The following is a 17,197-nucleotide window of genomic DNA, read 5'->3' as shown; positions in this document are numbered from 1 at the left end:
GGAGTTGTAGCTCAGTGGTGGAGTGCTTGCCTAGCATGTGTGAGGCACTGGGTTCAATTCTCAGCATCACATATAAATAAATAAAGGTCTACTGACAACTAAATAAAATATATATATTTTTTAAAGTTGGAAGCACCCAGATCTAAGAACAGCCTCATAACACATCTATATATAGTCACTAACTTATTGAGAGCTTTTATTCTATTATATAATGGAAATATATGCCATACCTACATTAGTGTTATATGGACTGAAATTAAGTGCATGGGTTGGGGTTGTGGCTTAGAGGTGGAGCACTCGTCTAGCATGTGTGAGGCATTGGGTTCAGTTCTTAGCACCACATAAAGTAAAATAAAGACACTGTGTCCACCTATAAGTAAAAAATAAATATTAAAAAAAAAGATTAAGTGCACAAAAGTATTTTGTAAAAAGTACCAAAACTGCAGAAGTATGAAGAATTATTACCTGGCAAGATACTAGATGGTATATAAGCCTTAAAATTAAATGCACAAATAATAAATATTATAAGAAACTGCAGATAAAAGTGAACTAGAAAGAAAAGAGGTACATATGAGATTTGGGGAGTACTTTGTGTGTGTGTGTGTGTGTGTGTGTGTGTGTGTGTGTCTGTGTCTGTGTCTGTGTGGAAAAGGGGCTGACTATGTGGAAAGGAAAGGCCTACAAAGCACTGTAAGCTATGAACAAAGCATGAGTAGAGACTGAAATAATTCTGCTTGAAATATTAAAAGAAGACTAGCTTAGCTGAAGTGAAGAATTCTAGATGAGTCTATCAAACAATAAGCCTTCTGAAGCAGAGCCTACAACTTCTCTTTTTTATGATACGATCATCCTTAGCTCCTAGAGTCAAATATTTATTGAATACATAAACACAGAGATGTACCAGGAGGTAAGTATAGATAGGCAGGGAGTATAACATCAGGCAGAGATGGATGGATTGGATCCAATAACAACAGGAAGCTGGTCTTACTCCTGAGCAGTAGAGTGGCATAGTGAAACTATTTAAGGAAAAATCAAACTGATGGCTTATGCAGGATATAGTGGAGGCAGGTGCAACTTGGCAAAGAGAGGATTACAGTAAGGAGGCTGTTGCAATAATGAACCTTGTTGGTGGGATCTGAATAAATATCATAAGAGAGAAGAAGGGGCCAATTGAAATATAGTACCAAAAGAACCCTGAAAAGGCTCTGTGATGGATCAGACACAAGGAAAGAGACAACAGGCCTGAGCTCTGGAGACAGACCTGGATACAGCTTTGATTCCCGTATTTCCTCACCTGGGCAAGCTATTTAATTTTCTGAGTCCCAGTTATCTGACTTGCAAAAAGGAGGAAATAATGCTACCTCATAGCAATGTTGTATGGAATAAGACTTAATTAAAGAATTTAGCACAAAATATGTGCTCAATAAATTGTAGATATTATCTTCATTATTGCAACTGTATGTGTTGCAATAATGATGACTTACACATGATAGAAACTCAGATGTTGCAAGGAAAAAATGGATAGATGATGAATGTAAAAACTAGTAAATGAATAAAGAAATTGGGAGTTTTCAAGCTTGAGTAAAAACGTAGCAATTAAGACCACAATATTAACAGAACTGGGGAAATGGGAAAGGAAACTGAGCATATTAGATGAGAGAAAATAAGTCTTGTTCTCAGGCTTTCTCTAGGCAAATTTAAATATGTACACTAACATACTTATATTTCACTACCTCCTTCAAATATGAACTGTGAGATTTTTAGTAGTTACAGACTAAGGTTAGTAGAATGCAGGGTAGGGTGAGATTATAAAAAGATAGCCTGAGGGACCCTTGTAGTGATGACACTTCAGAATTTGATGTTAATGTCAATGGCCTGGCTGTGATGCTGTACTACAGTTTTGCAAGATGATAACCATCAGGAGAAACTAATAAGGGTATGTGCAATCTCTCTGTAGTTTCTTACAACTACATGTCAATGTATTCATTATCTCAAAACAATCAAACCAAAAGCCCAAACAGACTCCATTATCTCCACTCTATAGGTGATAGAATTGAAGCTCTGAAGTGAACAACTTGCCCATTTCTAACTGGCCGGAATAATTTCTACCTTGCTTTTACTGGCACCCCAGCATCCCTTGTTACCTTGATCTACTCTTGTCTCACTTGATCCTGGACTAATTCACTATCTACTTTCTTTGATCCCAATCCTGGAGGAGCTGGCTTGAAACCCAGGCAGTCTGATAGCAGGGCAAAACTGTATATATCTAAAAGCACTAGTAACAAAAAAAAACAAGTGTGGATGTTAGCCCCTTGGAAGTCAGAATGGGAAAGGGTCTGCTTACTGTGAGGAGAACAGAGGGTGGGGGACTAAAACTGGATTCTAGAAACCCACAAGAACCCAGGACAATAAGCTTTCAGAGCCTTTTGTTACTCAGTCCCACTCCTTTATCTACCTTATAATCTCATACAATAGAGGACTTCCCTAAATAGACTTCCCTGCCTTTTCAGTTCTTTATTATCCCCCGAAATGCCTGAAGCCCACTCCTAATCTGAATGTAGCTATCCCATTCCCAAAATATTCCTTTCCCTGAGAAAGGCCCAAGGATTTTCAGGCTTACCTCCAAGAGTCAGGAAGGAAAGCTACATAGTACACCTCATTAAACTTCAATATAGAAGCTCTGCAGAAAAGCAAGAGATTTTCAGCCCTATGCTCAAAAACAGTAACACCCCCCCCCACTCCAGTGAGAGCAGAACTTAGCCAGTTTTGAAGTTCCTGATGGTTTCTCCCCCTGAATCAAGTAGCAGGTTCCTGGCACTAGGACCCTGCAGACAGGGAACCCTGAGCCTGCGCTCTAAAGAGAGAGATGCACCATTTCACAACTTCAGCAAAAGCCAAAGCAGCCAACAAAGCCACAGCCACCTCAGCTGTGCTGGGCTCTACTGGATGTGCTGGGCTCTACTGTTTGAGCAGCTCATCGGCCACTCCCCAGAAGCAGATCACTCGGTCTTTCCCTTTTTAAACCCACGTCATCATCTGATCGTAATAGAAATCAATCTCAAATACCATGCAAAGGCGTATCCATGGCAACCTCCAGAGGAAGGACACAGAGATGATGCTCCAGTGGCTGCAGCAGAAAAAGGTAAGACAATTTCTCTTCTATCCATGCTAGTCCACCATTCTCCCCTTTCACTCAAGTCAGGTGTGTATGTTACTTGCAAATCCTATCTATCACACTAACTAGGAAAACACATAAGGTGAGTTAATAATCATTATGTTATTATATAATGTTACAGGTCTGCCTAGTTCCATAAGTGATTGGTAGGAAAAAAATCTTTTTCTGGGTGACAGGATGGGAATAAGTTCTCTCTTCTTATTTACTGTCTCAGGTGTATCAGCCTGCAATACTTGACAAATCACTGTCAGTCACTTGTCTTTCTAATCGGAATGCTGTTGAAATAACTCGGGGATTTCAGAGTTCCCCTACATACTTACAAAAAGATGGCAGCAACACTGACCCCAATGCCCTGCCCATTCATGCCTCTATCATGCTCAGAGACTGGCTCTTAGCAGCCTCAAGGTCCAGAAATCAGGAATTGGAATTAAATTTCTGCCTTGGATGCCTCAAAGAAGAAATTCCATTTCTGCAGAGAAAGGTCTGACAATCATTAGTACTGCCAAGTCTAAGTAATCTTCGATGCCTCAATTTCCCTTTCTGTAATATAGGGTTATAACAAACAATACCTTTTTCTAGGGTATCATTGTAAAAAGCAAATGAGAGTGCCTGAGAAGCACTTAAAAAAGTGCCTGATATATAATACACTCAATATATGATAGCCTTTATTATGAGGAAAGAGGAGGAGAGGCCTATAATGTGGAATTTCAGTCCAAAGGGTATTCTGCACTATTGGAGCTTATCTCAATTCTATTTTCTTTCTCTTTCCTCTGAACAGTTCTTTCAAGCTACTTCTTCCACTTTCAAGTCCCTATTCCTGATGGACCTCATATAAGAGCCCTTATCCCTTAGCAAATAAACTTGTTGAGAAAGAAAACTGAGCCTACTAGGTAAGAATTCCTTTGCAAATTAGATATATCTGCATTCATCATTGCCTCTTTCAATGTAAATTCTATCTTTTCTTCCATCATTTCTCTTCAATGGAAATCATGTACCTCTCTTTTCCAGCCAACCCCTCCACTCTAAGGACCTGATTTAACAATCATCTCCTCTAGTGTCTTCAGTAACACTGCTTCTACTAGCTCTAACACATCATCAGAAGACCATGTTCTTCTAGTTTAGGCAATACTATTTTAGGAAAAACTGAATCTAATCCTTGTCACCTCCTGTGCAAGCCACCACCATCTCTATTCTTCCCTTCCCTGCCTGAAGGGACTACTGAAAGTGAGTATGTATGTACTCCCTATTCTCAGTTCTCATCTATACCGCAATCCACTGCAATCTGGCTCCAACCCTACTACTCTACTGATGTTGTTCACACTTAAAAGAGTTCTAGTGACTACAATCTCCTAACTACTTAAACTCAAAGTTAATTTCCTAAGCACATTCTACTTGACCTCTCTGAAGCAGCCAAAACTGCTAATCACTACTCTGGAATTTTCTCCTTTCCTAGCTTCCTGGGCAATATTCTTTCTTACCTTGAACACCAATCCCTCTCATCTTTGTCCTTTCCATCCTTCCATAAATGTGGCTGTGAGAGTTCACCCATCCCTACAACTTCAACTTCCACCTACACCTACCACCACTCCGAGGCAGAAAGTCTCTGTTGAACCTCAGACCCATATCACTACCTGTCAGCTAAATACCAAACACCATTCAAGTTCAACATGACCCAAAACAGGCTTGATTTCTTCCAACTCAAAGAAGGTTCCTCTTCTATATTCCCTCTTCGCTACTGGCACCACTATCCACCAAAAATAGAAAACTGCATCATCCTCAACAACTCTTTCTTGTTCTCAACAACCAATTAGTCATTCATTACTCAGTTAACTCAGTTAATTCTGTCTCTGCTGTTTCCCTCAGATATGTCCCCCTTCTCTCCAGTTCCACTGACTTAATCCTGAGTTTAGTCCTATATCACATCCATGTTATTACAAGAGCCTCCCAATATCCCTGATCCTGATTTCCACCCTTCATTCGATTTCCACAGATGGCTTCCCAAAATGCAAACATGTCACTCCCTGTCTAAAAACCTTCAGTGGCTTCCCTGCCCACAAAATTGAATCTTCTTAGCACAGCACTATAGACTAATAAAAATCTGGCTTCATCATGAATCCAGTCAAACCAATCACCTCTCCTTTGATCCCCAAATGCTCTTAAGTTCCAGTCACTTGGATCTACTTAACTTTTCCCTTACACCTCTGCAAAATTAAAAATATTACCAGAACCATTCTCCCTCCTTATCCTTCAAGACTCAACTTGGTAATCATCTCATTCCTGAAGACTCTCCTACCTTCTCCATGTAGTTAGTCATTTCCTCCTCTGCCCTCACAACAGCACCTTGGACATACCTTACATAGCACTTTGGACTATACCAAATTTTATTTAAAATATTATATGCTTCATCCTATTATGAATTCATCCAAGACACAGAATTTTACCCATCCCAGGATCTAAGCACTGAACACAGTGCTTTGCAGAGAAGGCACTCACTGTAGAATAGAAGCTCATACCAACACCAGGCTCTAGATAAATAAATTGGCTCTAGTTTTCCCAGAGAGTAACACTACCCTAAAAGACAACCATGGAGGGAAGGGGAGATATCTGTGTCTCTGTCTCTAACACACACATATACACACACCATCACCACCACCACAGTAGGTACAGCTCTTTCCTCTCCAGATAGGAGCCTAATAAGCTAAAACTGCACTGATAGCCCCAGGTCCTATGGAATTTGATCATGACACTAAATCTCAATCTTGTATGCTTCCAGGGAAAAAGAACCATAAAGAGGGATCTAGATGATGTACAGATTCTGGGAAATTAGGCTCTAAGGGCAGCAAGGGCCCTTGCTCTTCTGCAGTGAAGCCCCTAGAAGATATAAAGGAGCTTGGGGAGGTCACACTGTACACCTAAACTGTCCATCATCCATGCTCAACCAGTACCAGCCTAAACTTTGAAAGGAAAATTATATTAAGTCAGAATCTCTAAGAAACTCTAAGATGGCAAAGACGTGAAGATACATTTGAATCAGGCAATCTCTCAGTCTCTTATCTCTTTATCTCTTCAGGGACAATGAGGACCCAGTTTCCATTTTCCTTCATATGGGACAAATATCACAAGTTACCCCCAGAAACACCTAGTAACTACAGACAGGGCAAGCAACCTGGAATTATCTACTATAATCTCACCCACTTGTAACTCCAGAAAGCCACTAGCAATGACAGAGCTGGCAGAGCAAAACCTAAAGTGGCAGCCATCAATGTTATTATGATTCTCCCAACTATTTTGACTCCTCCCTAGAAACTTCTTTGTACCCTCCATCCAGTCAAGCCTAACTTATCAATTCTTCCTTAGTATTACCTCCTGCATCCTTCCTTTCTCCTTTCTTCCTTTGGTCTGCTATTTAGTAGTTTTGAAAATTAAGGCAAATAATTTATTCTTTTTGGTGCCTCATCTGTTGCTCTGCCTAATTCAAAGGATTATTCAATCAAATGAGATCATGCCCATGAAAAATTCTGTAATCTGTTATACATAAAAAGGCATCATTGTAATCATCAATCTAAGTCTATTATTGATAATGTGAAGCCTGACTCCTCTTCTTTCCTTTCTCATTTCCAACTACTTTATATACAACAGTAAGACAAATATATCTCTAAAAGACTGCTCTGTCCACATATTCATCTTCTCAGCATCTTTCACTGCCATCCCATTTCTTTCCCATTAATCAAACAATCCTGAATTTGACATATGCAGTCTCATCTCTGTACCACTGTCAGTTTAGAATGATTCCTCTGGTCTTGCAAGCCACACCCATCCTTCAAAGTCAGGCCAAAGCCCCAATACATGCAGAATAAGGAGAAATTTACAAAATAAAGTTCTTAAACATGATGGAAAAATTAAAGACAGTTCACTTTGAATTTTAAAAAAAGGTAGAAATTGCTGGGCACAGTGCGTCGGTTGTAATTGCAGCAGCTCAGGAGGCTGAGGCAGGAGGATCGAAAGTTCAAAGCCAGCCTCAGCAAAAGCAAGGCACTAAGCAATTCAGTGAGACCCTGTCTCTAAGTAAAATACAAAATAAGGCTAGGGATATGACTCAGTGGCCAGGTGCCCCTGAATTCAATCCCCTTAACTTCTCCTCAAGAAAAAGAGATAGAAATAGCTGTCACTGATATTTTTTGAGTCAGCTATTTAGAGGGATTACTTTTTTTTTTATTATTCTAAGAGATAACCTAAAATCAATAGGATGGAAGTTGCAGAGATGTGTTTTAGTAACCTGAAGAACATTTTTATTGTGCTATCCCAATAATAAAATCGGAAGCTTTCTATTTAGTAAATGCCTATTAGAAATGTTTAAGCCAAATTACAAAATTTGGTAAACTGACAATACTTTATACAGAATTCACTATCACAAGTAGAACTGGAGTAATAGCATGTTAGATCTGAAAGGAGCCTTAGAGATCTCCCGGTTCAGACTCCTATTTTAAGGCCTGGACCGATGAAGTCACTCACCCAAGGCAGCAGTTTGTTCTTAAGGACAGGAAGCAGAAAATGATCTCTGTTAATCCAGTAATTTACACCCTTGCTTCTCAGAGTGTGGTCCACAAAATAGTAGCATTATCATTACCTGGAAACTTTTTAGAAATGCATAACCCATGGAATCTGTATTTTAACAAGACCCCATTAAATGTCTGCATCATAAAAGTTAGAAAAGCACTGACCTGTACTGCCCCTTCCAGTGAATTTCTAATTCAGATACTGCATTTCCCAAACTGCACCAAACATTAAACAGAGGTATAACTCAAGAAAAATAGTATTTCCCAGTAAACTCTGGGAAACTCTCCATACATACCCCCAGATGGAAATTCACAGTAAATATCACTAGCATACTGAAGGTTCTGAAATAGTTTGAAGTAGAGAAAACTTTAACCAGGAATTTTCTTAATACATTTGAGTAAAAATGGGTTTAAAAAATAATAGTAGTAATGAAGTTATTATCTCTTTTAACATCCCGCAGCTCAGGCTCTGGCAATATACCAGGCAAAGAATGTCAACCTCTACCTAATAGCTCTTGGACTCTCAGTACTTTAAGTATACCAGAGTAGCAAACGGTCAGTAAAGGCTTGCTGCTGTCTTCACTGAAATAAATGAGGGTAAGTTTCTAAATCTCTGTGTCTTTAAAAACAGCAGTTCCTCCTCTGTGTGATTTACCTGTGGTTCTGCCTGAAATCGAGAGATGTGCAAGATGACTTTTCAAGAGTCATCACGCCAACAGCTAAGGCGGACCCCCGTAGAGGGGGGTTCACACACACCAAACCCATATGTAGACCCTGATGCTTGAGTCCTCTAAATTTTCCCCCGTTTGAGACAAATTTCTCAACCATGTGCCCACAGGAAACCTGTGGCTTGGTATGGGTTCAGGGATGCCTCAGACGCTCCCGAGAAAAGAGGAGGACCCTAGCAGTTCTGGAGGAACTCTGAGGCACAGGCACTTTGACCCAGGTCGAACACCAGGCTGAAGAGCTCAGGGGGGTAGGTCGAGCCTGGGTTCAAACATCCAGACCACGGCGGGCACCCACCCCTGCCGCGGCCCAACCCTGCCTGCCCCCGTCACACACCCGGCTCTGTGCAGCGCCCTAGGCCAGCGCCGAACCCATAGCCCAATGCGAGAACCTCACGAACTTGTGGAGGGCGGACAGCAGACAGCAGGCAGAATTACCGCCTTCGTACCTGTCCTGTCAGGGGCTCCGCGCCCTCTTCGGGCCCCACCGGCGACCGACGCCCAAGACCCGGCGAGCCCCGCCCCGCCGCCCCGCCCTCGTGGGCTGCCCGACGCGCCGCCCGACCCTCCAGACTCACTTCAGAACCCCTCGTCCCAGAAACCCAGGGGCGTTCTGAATTTACAGAAAACACTACTCTTTTCCGCAGTACCCGCCTGGCTTAGAAGTGGTCGCCAAGCTCGGCGGAGAAAACATCGATCAGGCACACAGCTGGACAACTAGGGCATGATAAGCGCGTGCGCAGTGAGCCTGGGAAGCTGATAAGGACCTTCGTTGAGAGGTGCTTCGTGGCCAGCGCCCTCCGTCGGCGAAGGGAAGACTGTGTAGAAGATTTGGAGAACCTTTTACAAGCTTTTGAGTGCTAAACTGCCAGTTAAAACAGTAGCAATAAAACATATTTTGTTGGCTAGGTTGGAGAAAAACATAAATTTTGCTGCTACTCAGTGTCAGCCATCATGTGTGGATGGAAACATGCCTTTTTGATGGTAATATAAAATAATTCAAATTTTCATAATGGCATTTGGAGCTTTTATATTCTAAAAAATTAAACTTCTTGACTCAATGTGCCCGCTTCTAATAATGTAACCTAAATAAATAACCAAATAAGTTTGCAAAAATGTTTGTATAAAGATGTTGGGAGAGCCAGGATTTTACAGACATGGGCTCGAATTCTAACTGCAATTTACTAGCTAGGTGAGATCTTGGGCCAGTTACCTAACTTCTCCATGCCTCTGTTTCCTCAATTTGTAAATGAGGATGTTAATGATCCTCGTTTGAGGATGTGATGATAGTATCTATTTCACCTGATTGTTAGGAGAATGGAGTGAATCTGAGTTTGAAATATAACTATTACAAAGATATGTTTGTCTCAGTAATCTCAAGTTCAAAACAACCCAAATATACATAACATTGATGGTGGGTGGGAGTGAGAGGTAATGTTAGAGGGATGAATTGTTCACCCCTCTACTACTCATCCTTCCCCCCCTTTCACTTTCTACATTTTAAAAATTATTCTGAATGAATAATATTTCCATATGGTTCAAAAATCAAAATAAATGGGCTTGGTGGCCTATGCCTATAATCCCAGTGACTTGGGAGGCTGAGGCAGGAGGATTCCAAATTCAAAATGAGCCTCAGCAATTTAGAGAGGCCTTAAGCAACTCAGAGAGACCTTGACTCAAACAAACAAACAAAAAACATAAAAAGGGCTGGGAATGTGGGTCTGGATTCAGTCTCTGGTACCAAAAAATCATCATCGTCCTATCATCATCAAAATAAGATTTAATACACAAAGGAACATTTTTCAGCATTAAAAGAGAATAAAATCATGGCATTTGCAGGTAAATGGATGGAGTTGGAGAATATAATGCTAAACAGAGTTAGCCAATCCCAAAAAAACAAATGCTGGATATTTTATCTGATTTATATTGGGGTTGGGAGGGGAAGCATGTGAAGATTAGATGAACCCTAGATAGGGCAAAGGGAAGGGAGGGGGCAAGGGGTATAAAAAAGATGGTGGAATGAGATGGACATCATTTCCCTAAGTACATGTATGAAGACACAAATGGTGTGAATATACTTTGTATACAACCAGAGATATGAAAAAGTGTGCTCTATATGTGTAATATGAACTGTAATGCATTCTGCTGTCATATATAACAAATTAGAATAAAAAATTTTAAAAAATATTAAAAAATAATAAGATTCAAAAGTAAGTACTTAGAAAACAACCTTCAACCTTTCTTCAAACCTACTCCATCATTCTTGCCTACTGTAGGTAGGTAAGTCTTATTGGTAGTGTCTTATTCATATCCTCATAAAGTGGTTTATTTAAATATGAGCACAAATATATTGTCTCCTTCTTTCTTCCTTTTTTTTTTTCTTGGTACTGGGGATTGATCCCAGGGGTACTTTACCACAGAGCTATAGCCTCTATCCCCAAACCTTGTTGTTTTAATTTTGAGAAAGGGTTTCACTAAGTTGGTGAGGCTAGCTTCAAATTTGCAATCCTCCTGCCTCAGCCTCCCCAGTTGCTAAGATTACAGACATGCTCCAACCCCACCAGGCTTCCTTCTTTTTTGTGTGTGCAAAAGGTAATACACTATGTTTACTTGTACTTTGTTTTCTTCACTTAACAATATATCCTAAAGCTAAATCAGTACATTAGAGGTCTTCCTCATTCATTTTTCCAGCTCTATTGTATGGACACACTTAATTTATTAACCAGCTTCCTCTAGTTGGATACTTTGTTTCTAGTCTTTTGCTGTTACAAAGAAAGTTGTAATGAAACTCTGTGTCCATACACATTGCATGTGTAAGCAAACTTACCTGTAAGATATATCTTGGTCAAATAATAAATGCATTTTTAATTTTAGAAGAAATGACCTCCATCTTCTTCAATGAAAGAGAAGTGATATAAACTCAGCGCCCAGAGGTACATGCCTGTAATCCCAGTGACTCTGGAGATGGAGACCCAGGATTGCAAATTAGAAGTTAGAAGCCAACCTCAGCAATTTATTGAGACCCTGTCTCAAAAAAAAAAAAAAAAAAAAGACTGGGACAGGGAATGTAGATCAGTGGTGAAGCTCCCCTGGGGGTGGGGGGTGGGGGAGGCAAGGGAAGGGAAGGGAGAGAAAGAAATAGTATAAAATATAAATTGAAAAATTTTAAAAGGCACTACAACCAAGTGCAGTGATGTATGCTTGTAAAATGCAGCAATCTGGAGTCTGAGGCAGAAGGATTGCAAGTTTAAGACCAGGCTCAGCAAATTGACCAGATCCTGTCTCAAAAAAATGTAAAAGGGCTAGAGATATAGCTCAGTGGTTAAGTGCTCCTGGGTTCAATCTCCAATACCAAAATAAATAAATAAGTTTTAAAAGGGAAGACCACTACATATACATATTTGTTATTTTGGTAAAATATACATACACTTTGCTAATTTAACTATTTATAAAGTATACAGTTCAATAGCATTAACATTTTTGTACAATTATCACTTCCATTCATCTGCAGAACATTTTCATCTTTCCACACTAAAACTGTACCAAATAAGGCCAGACACAGTGGTGTACCCCTGTAATACCAGAGGCTCAGGAGGAAGAGGCAAGTTCAAAGCCAGTCTTGGCAATTTAGCAAGAACTCTAAGCAACTTAGCGAAACTCTGTCTCAAAATTAAAATAAATAAATAAAAAATGTACCAAACAAACACTAACTCCCCATTCTTCCCTTTCCCAACCTCCAATAATTATCATTCTTTGTCTTGATGAATTTGATTATTCTAAGCACCTCATATAAGTAGTAGAATCATACAATATTTTTTTCTTTGATGCCTGTATATTTCGCTTAGCAAATGTCTTCAAAGCTAATCCCTATTGTAATAAGTGTCAGAATCTCATTCCTTTTTAAGGATGGATTAATATTCCAACATATAAATATACCAATTTTTTATCCATTTTTCCCTCGAGAGGTATTTGGGTTGTTTCCACCTTTTGGCTATTATAAATATGCACATTTTAAAAACAAACATACGTATCCCACTCACCCCATTCCCCAAATTCCTTCTCAAAGAAACTATTAATGCTTGGTGGTTGTTGTTGTTGTGTGTGTGGTTGTGTGTGTGTGTGTGGTGTATGTGAGTGTTGTCCCAGAGTAAGACTTTGGAAACGTATGCATTTTAAATGCAAATAACAGCTCCCTGTGAACACTGTACTGAACCTTGCTTTTATTTCTACTGAACAATCTGGATAATATGTCTTGGAGGTTTAAAGGTCATCCTATTACTACATTGAGATTAGCATGCCTTGTTCTATATGGGGATATATATTTATATCTCGGCATGTATATGTATGTGTGTGTATATATATATATATGGATATATATACACACACATATATATACGTATATGTTTATGACTGGAACAACCTTAAACAGATGTGCTGAGTTTGGGATGTGAAGCTACCAGGCCTTGGATGGAGGTGGAACGCAGGAAAAATTCAAATGCTGTTCAGCGGCATGAAAGGGAAGACCCACTGAATCTAAAGGACAGGTCATAGGCTGGGGTTGTGGCTCAGTGGTAGAGCACTCGTCTAACACATGCGAGGCCCTGGTTGGATCCTCAGCACCACATAAAAATAAACAAAGTATTGTGTTCAACTACTTCTAACAAAACAAATAATTGTAAAAAATAAAATAAAGGACAGGTCATGCTTATAAGAGAACTATTGGGGGGGGGTGCTGGAGTTGTGGGTCAGTGGTAGAGTGCTTACCTGGCATGTGTGAAGCCCTGGGTTCACTCCTCAGCACCACATGTAAATAAATAAATTAAATAAATAAAACATCCATTGACAACTAAAAAATATTTTAAAAAAATAAAACAGAACTATGGAAGGGGGATTGTTTGTTAATATATTGCATTAGGTTAAGTGGCCTGCAAGGGAAATTATACTGTCTTTGTCCTTTATATTGTTTCTTAATAGATGCTGTTTTAAGGGACCCAGCCAGTCTTTGGTCCCCTCTGATGAGGAGTGTGAATGACACCCCAAGGACTCCCAAACTGCTGTGTGGCTACAGCCCATTCCCCCAACCTATAATGCAGAACACTGAAGAATAGCTGTTCTCTTGGAGGTGAAATTCTAGGCATTATATGACATAGGAAAGCATCAAGGGGGAGAAACCCCTCTCAGGAAGGAATACTATTTTCCAGAATGAGGCAGATTTTTAGGCTGCAAAGCTTGGAGAAGTGATGGATGAAGGAAGAGGGCAAATCAATGGTGACAAAGCCAAATGTGGAAGATGATAGATATAGGGGCAAGAAGTATCTAGATTAGAGCTGGAGTCATAGCACAATGGTAGAGCACTTGCCTGGCATGTGTGAGACACTGGATTTGATTCTCAGCACCACATAAAAATAAATAAAAATAAAGGTCCATTGACAATTAAAAATAATATTTAAAAAAAAGAAGTATCTAGATATATCAACACCATCTAGTAGACATATGAAATTTTGAAATTGTCTTTAATTGATAAACAAACTAATAAATTTAAAGAAATTTTTGGAGAAAATTATTAAAATTAAATTTCACATGTCAGCCACATGTATAATTTCTAAAGACACTTTTTTACTAAAAAGTAAAAAGAAACAAGTGAAGTTAATTTTAAATATATATTTAGGAGGGGTACCAAGGATTGAATCCTGGGGCACTATACCACTGAGCTATATCTCCAGCCCTTTTTATTTTTAATTTTGAGGCAGGATCTTGCTTAGTTACTTAAGGCCTTGCTAAATAGCTGAGGTTGACTATGAACTTAAAATCCTCCTGGCTCAGCCTCCCAAATCACAAGGATTACAGATCTTTGCCACCAACCCTGACAACAATAATTTTTACCCAATATTTTTACTAATATTTCCAAAATATTACCATTTCAATGTGCAATAATCATCAATATAAAAAATACTATTGAAGTTGGGCATAGTGGCACACACCTGTAATCCCAATAACTTGGGAAGCTGAGGTAGAAGGATCCCAAGTTGGAGGCCAGCTTGGGCAATCTAGCAAGACCCTGTCTCAAAAAATAAAGAGGCTGGGGATGTAGCTCAGTGGAAGAATATCTCTGTGTTCAATCCCCCATTAATATACACACACACACATACACACACACACACAGTAAATGTTGGGATAGCTTTTTTTTTACTGTCTTTGAAATTCAGTGTGTATTTGCATTTATGGCACACATTTATTAAGATGTTATGATCACAAGAGAATTTTTTTCAGTACTAAGTATCAAACACAGGCTCCCAAGCATACTAGGCAAGACCTCTCCCACTGAGTCACTCCCTAGCCCTGAAAATACTTGATATAGTTTAGATTTAGATTTCATAAAATTTAAAATAAAAAAATACATTCCAGCAGGGCTACTTGCTTGTAATCCTAGAGACTCAGAGACTGAGGCAGGAGGATCACAAGTTACAATCCAGCCTGGGCAACTTGGTGAGACCCTGTCTCACATAACAAAAAGGGCTAGAGATGTAGCACTCAGTAGAGTGCCCCTCTCAATTCAACCCTCAGTACTGCAAAAACAAAGAAAAAACTGTTAAATATGCAGATTTGAAAATCTGGAGTAAACACTAAAGAACAGAGACAGAATGTATTCTTTCAGAGAGAGAGAATTTCAAAACAGGAAAGCAATTCTGCTACACTCTAAGATGTTCCCCACCTGCTAGGCACAGTGGTGCACACCTGTAATCCCAACAGTGTGGGAAACTGAGGCAGGAAGATCACAAGTTCAAAGTTCAGTGCCCCTGGGTTTAATCCCTGGTACCCATCCACCCCACCCCCCCAAAAAAAAGAGAAAGAAAAAGAAAAAAGAAAAGGACTGGGGATGTGGCTTAATGGTTAAGTGCTCTTAGGTTCAATACCTGGTTTAAAAAAAAAAATCTGTTGCAATGACTAACTCTTCATCTGTCTAGAACTAACAGATGAGGAAGAAGGATGGGCTCTCATATCCCCTTGCTGGTTGTATTTGGAGCTGACTAATTCTTCCAGCAGCTTCCTAACCCTGATTTGTACCAACTGGGTGCTCCTGCTAAGTGACACAAGTGTGCTGGGTCATCCTCAGCAAGTGACTGGATTCCAAGAAGTGTGTGTGTGTGTGTGTGTGTGTGTGTGTGTGTGTGTGTGTGTGTTTTGGGGATTCTCATGGAAGGCAACTATGAAAGCCAGTAAATAACCAGAATGGTGGGGTATGAAGAAGAGTAGGCATCACAGAAGGTTAGCATCCATCCTTCATTACCTCAGAGTGGATCTGAAAGCAGAAAGGACTCAACATAGTTAGTGGTAAAGGTGAAATCTAGGCTCTCGGGGGTAAATGTCTTGGGATATCCTGGGAAGAAATGAGAATACAGGTGATGGAAGGATAACAGTTTAGGGAGATATATCGGGGCTCAGTAGAAATGTCACAATATATATGCAAAGATGGAGGCAATGAAGTTTTCCCTCTGACTCAAGGTAGGATTTTTAAGGGAGTGTATAGATGCAATACATGGATTCAGCAGAATGCACATTAGGCTTTGGAGATGCCTGTTTCGAGTTCCTGAGTTAGGAAAGAGATCCTGGAATGTTTGTGGAGAAGAAAGTCATGGTACATATCACTGATTCCAGCACTGTTTACCAGCAGGTATATCTCAGGACACTTCTGCAAATGCCACTAGGCAAAAATCCAAATGGAAGCCACAAATCTGATGTCCTTGCCAAGCAGGAAACTGCATGGATCCATGCTTCTAGTGACACCAGAGTTTGAGCTGAAACTTAATTCTTCATTTCTGCTGGTGGGGGGAGTCTGTGTAAGTTGTAGGTTTCTGAAGCCAAGAAAACCTATTTTGGTATTAGAAACTAATTATGGCAGGTGCCAGCTCCAAATGTCACAGCTGGCAAAGCTGATTCTTCTCCACTACTATCCAGTGGCATGTTGCAGCTCTTAATAAGTGGTCTATGCCCTCCAGAGTTGCAGCAGATCCCAGCAGCTCTCCACCAATTTCTTCTTTCTGGTTTCTTTTCTCCTGATTTGAAGAATAAAATCCACACATAGAAAGAATAAGTGCAAAAGAGTAGGATTTAGGGGTTGGGGTTGTGGCTCAGTGGTAGCGTGCTTGGTTAGTATGTATGAGGCACTGGGTTCAATTCTCAGCACCACAAAAAAATAGATAAATTAAATAAAGGTATTGTGTTCATCTATAACTAAATTTTTTTAAAGGTAGGATTTATTCAAGTGAGTAGCAAATACAGATCTCTCTGGGGTGAGAGGGAGCCCACTATGGGTGACCACTTGAATGTGCTAGTCTAGGGATTTCTATAGCTCTTGAATCAACATTATTGGTCCAAATTTATGCTAATCAGGCCTTGGAAAGTATCAATGCTATTGGTTAGCCCTGCAATCCTATTTAGGATTGCTCATCATCTAGGGCTGGGCCACCAATGGGACAGTTCAGTGAGCCCTGGTTTGCCTCAGCATGGCTCACTAAGCCACAGGCCTGTGTTGGCATGGTAGGCTCCTTGTAATTGAGGCCTGTACTTGCCTTCCACACTCCAGCCCACCCAGGGCCACCACTCCACCATTTCAGATGAGGGCTTGGCTTCACCAGCTCTAGGAGGTAGGAACTACATGGGGCCCATGAAAAGCCAGCTACCAGGCCACAATTTTCCCAATGCCCATGGCAGGGCACCTTCAGAATAGAACAGTCTAGGTG

General features: G+C 40.1%; 1 protein-coding gene and 1 long non-coding RNA gene across 3 annotated transcripts in view; one reads left to right on the top strand and one right to left on the bottom strand.

Moving 5' to 3' along the window:
• Dctn1 (dynactin subunit 1) overlaps positions 1 to 8,992 on the bottom strand; it is a 30,559-nt gene extending 21,567 nt beyond the window's left edge. Inside the window, exon 1 of one of the 2 annotated variants that reach the window (XM_021729138.3) lies at positions 8,906 to 8,992. The gene's annotated coding sequence lies outside the window, so the exon portion shown is untranslated. Of the gene's footprint in view, positions 1 to 8,793 lie in introns of both variants that reach the window. The other variant, XM_021729139.3, reaches the window with a different exon arrangement.
• Positions 2,856 to 9,517, top strand: LOC110598561 (uncharacterized). The gene is made up of 3 exons (XR_002484421.3): positions 2,856 to 3,142; positions 8,193 to 8,328; positions 9,104 to 9,517. It is a non-coding gene; the product is annotated as an uncharacterized LOC110598561 (long non-coding RNA).
• The last annotated feature ends 7,680 nt before the right edge of the window (positions 9,518 to 17,197 follow it).

Source organism: Ictidomys tridecemlineatus, chromosome 12 (assembly GCF_052094955.1).
Source record: "Ictidomys tridecemlineatus isolate mIctTri1 chromosome 12, mIctTri1.hap1, whole genome shotgun sequence".
NCBI lineage: Eukaryota > Metazoa > Chordata > Mammalia > Rodentia > Sciuridae > Ictidomys > Ictidomys tridecemlineatus.
The sequence above is the reverse complement of the archived record's forward strand: the minus strand, read 5'-3'. Positions and strand labels throughout refer to the sequence as shown.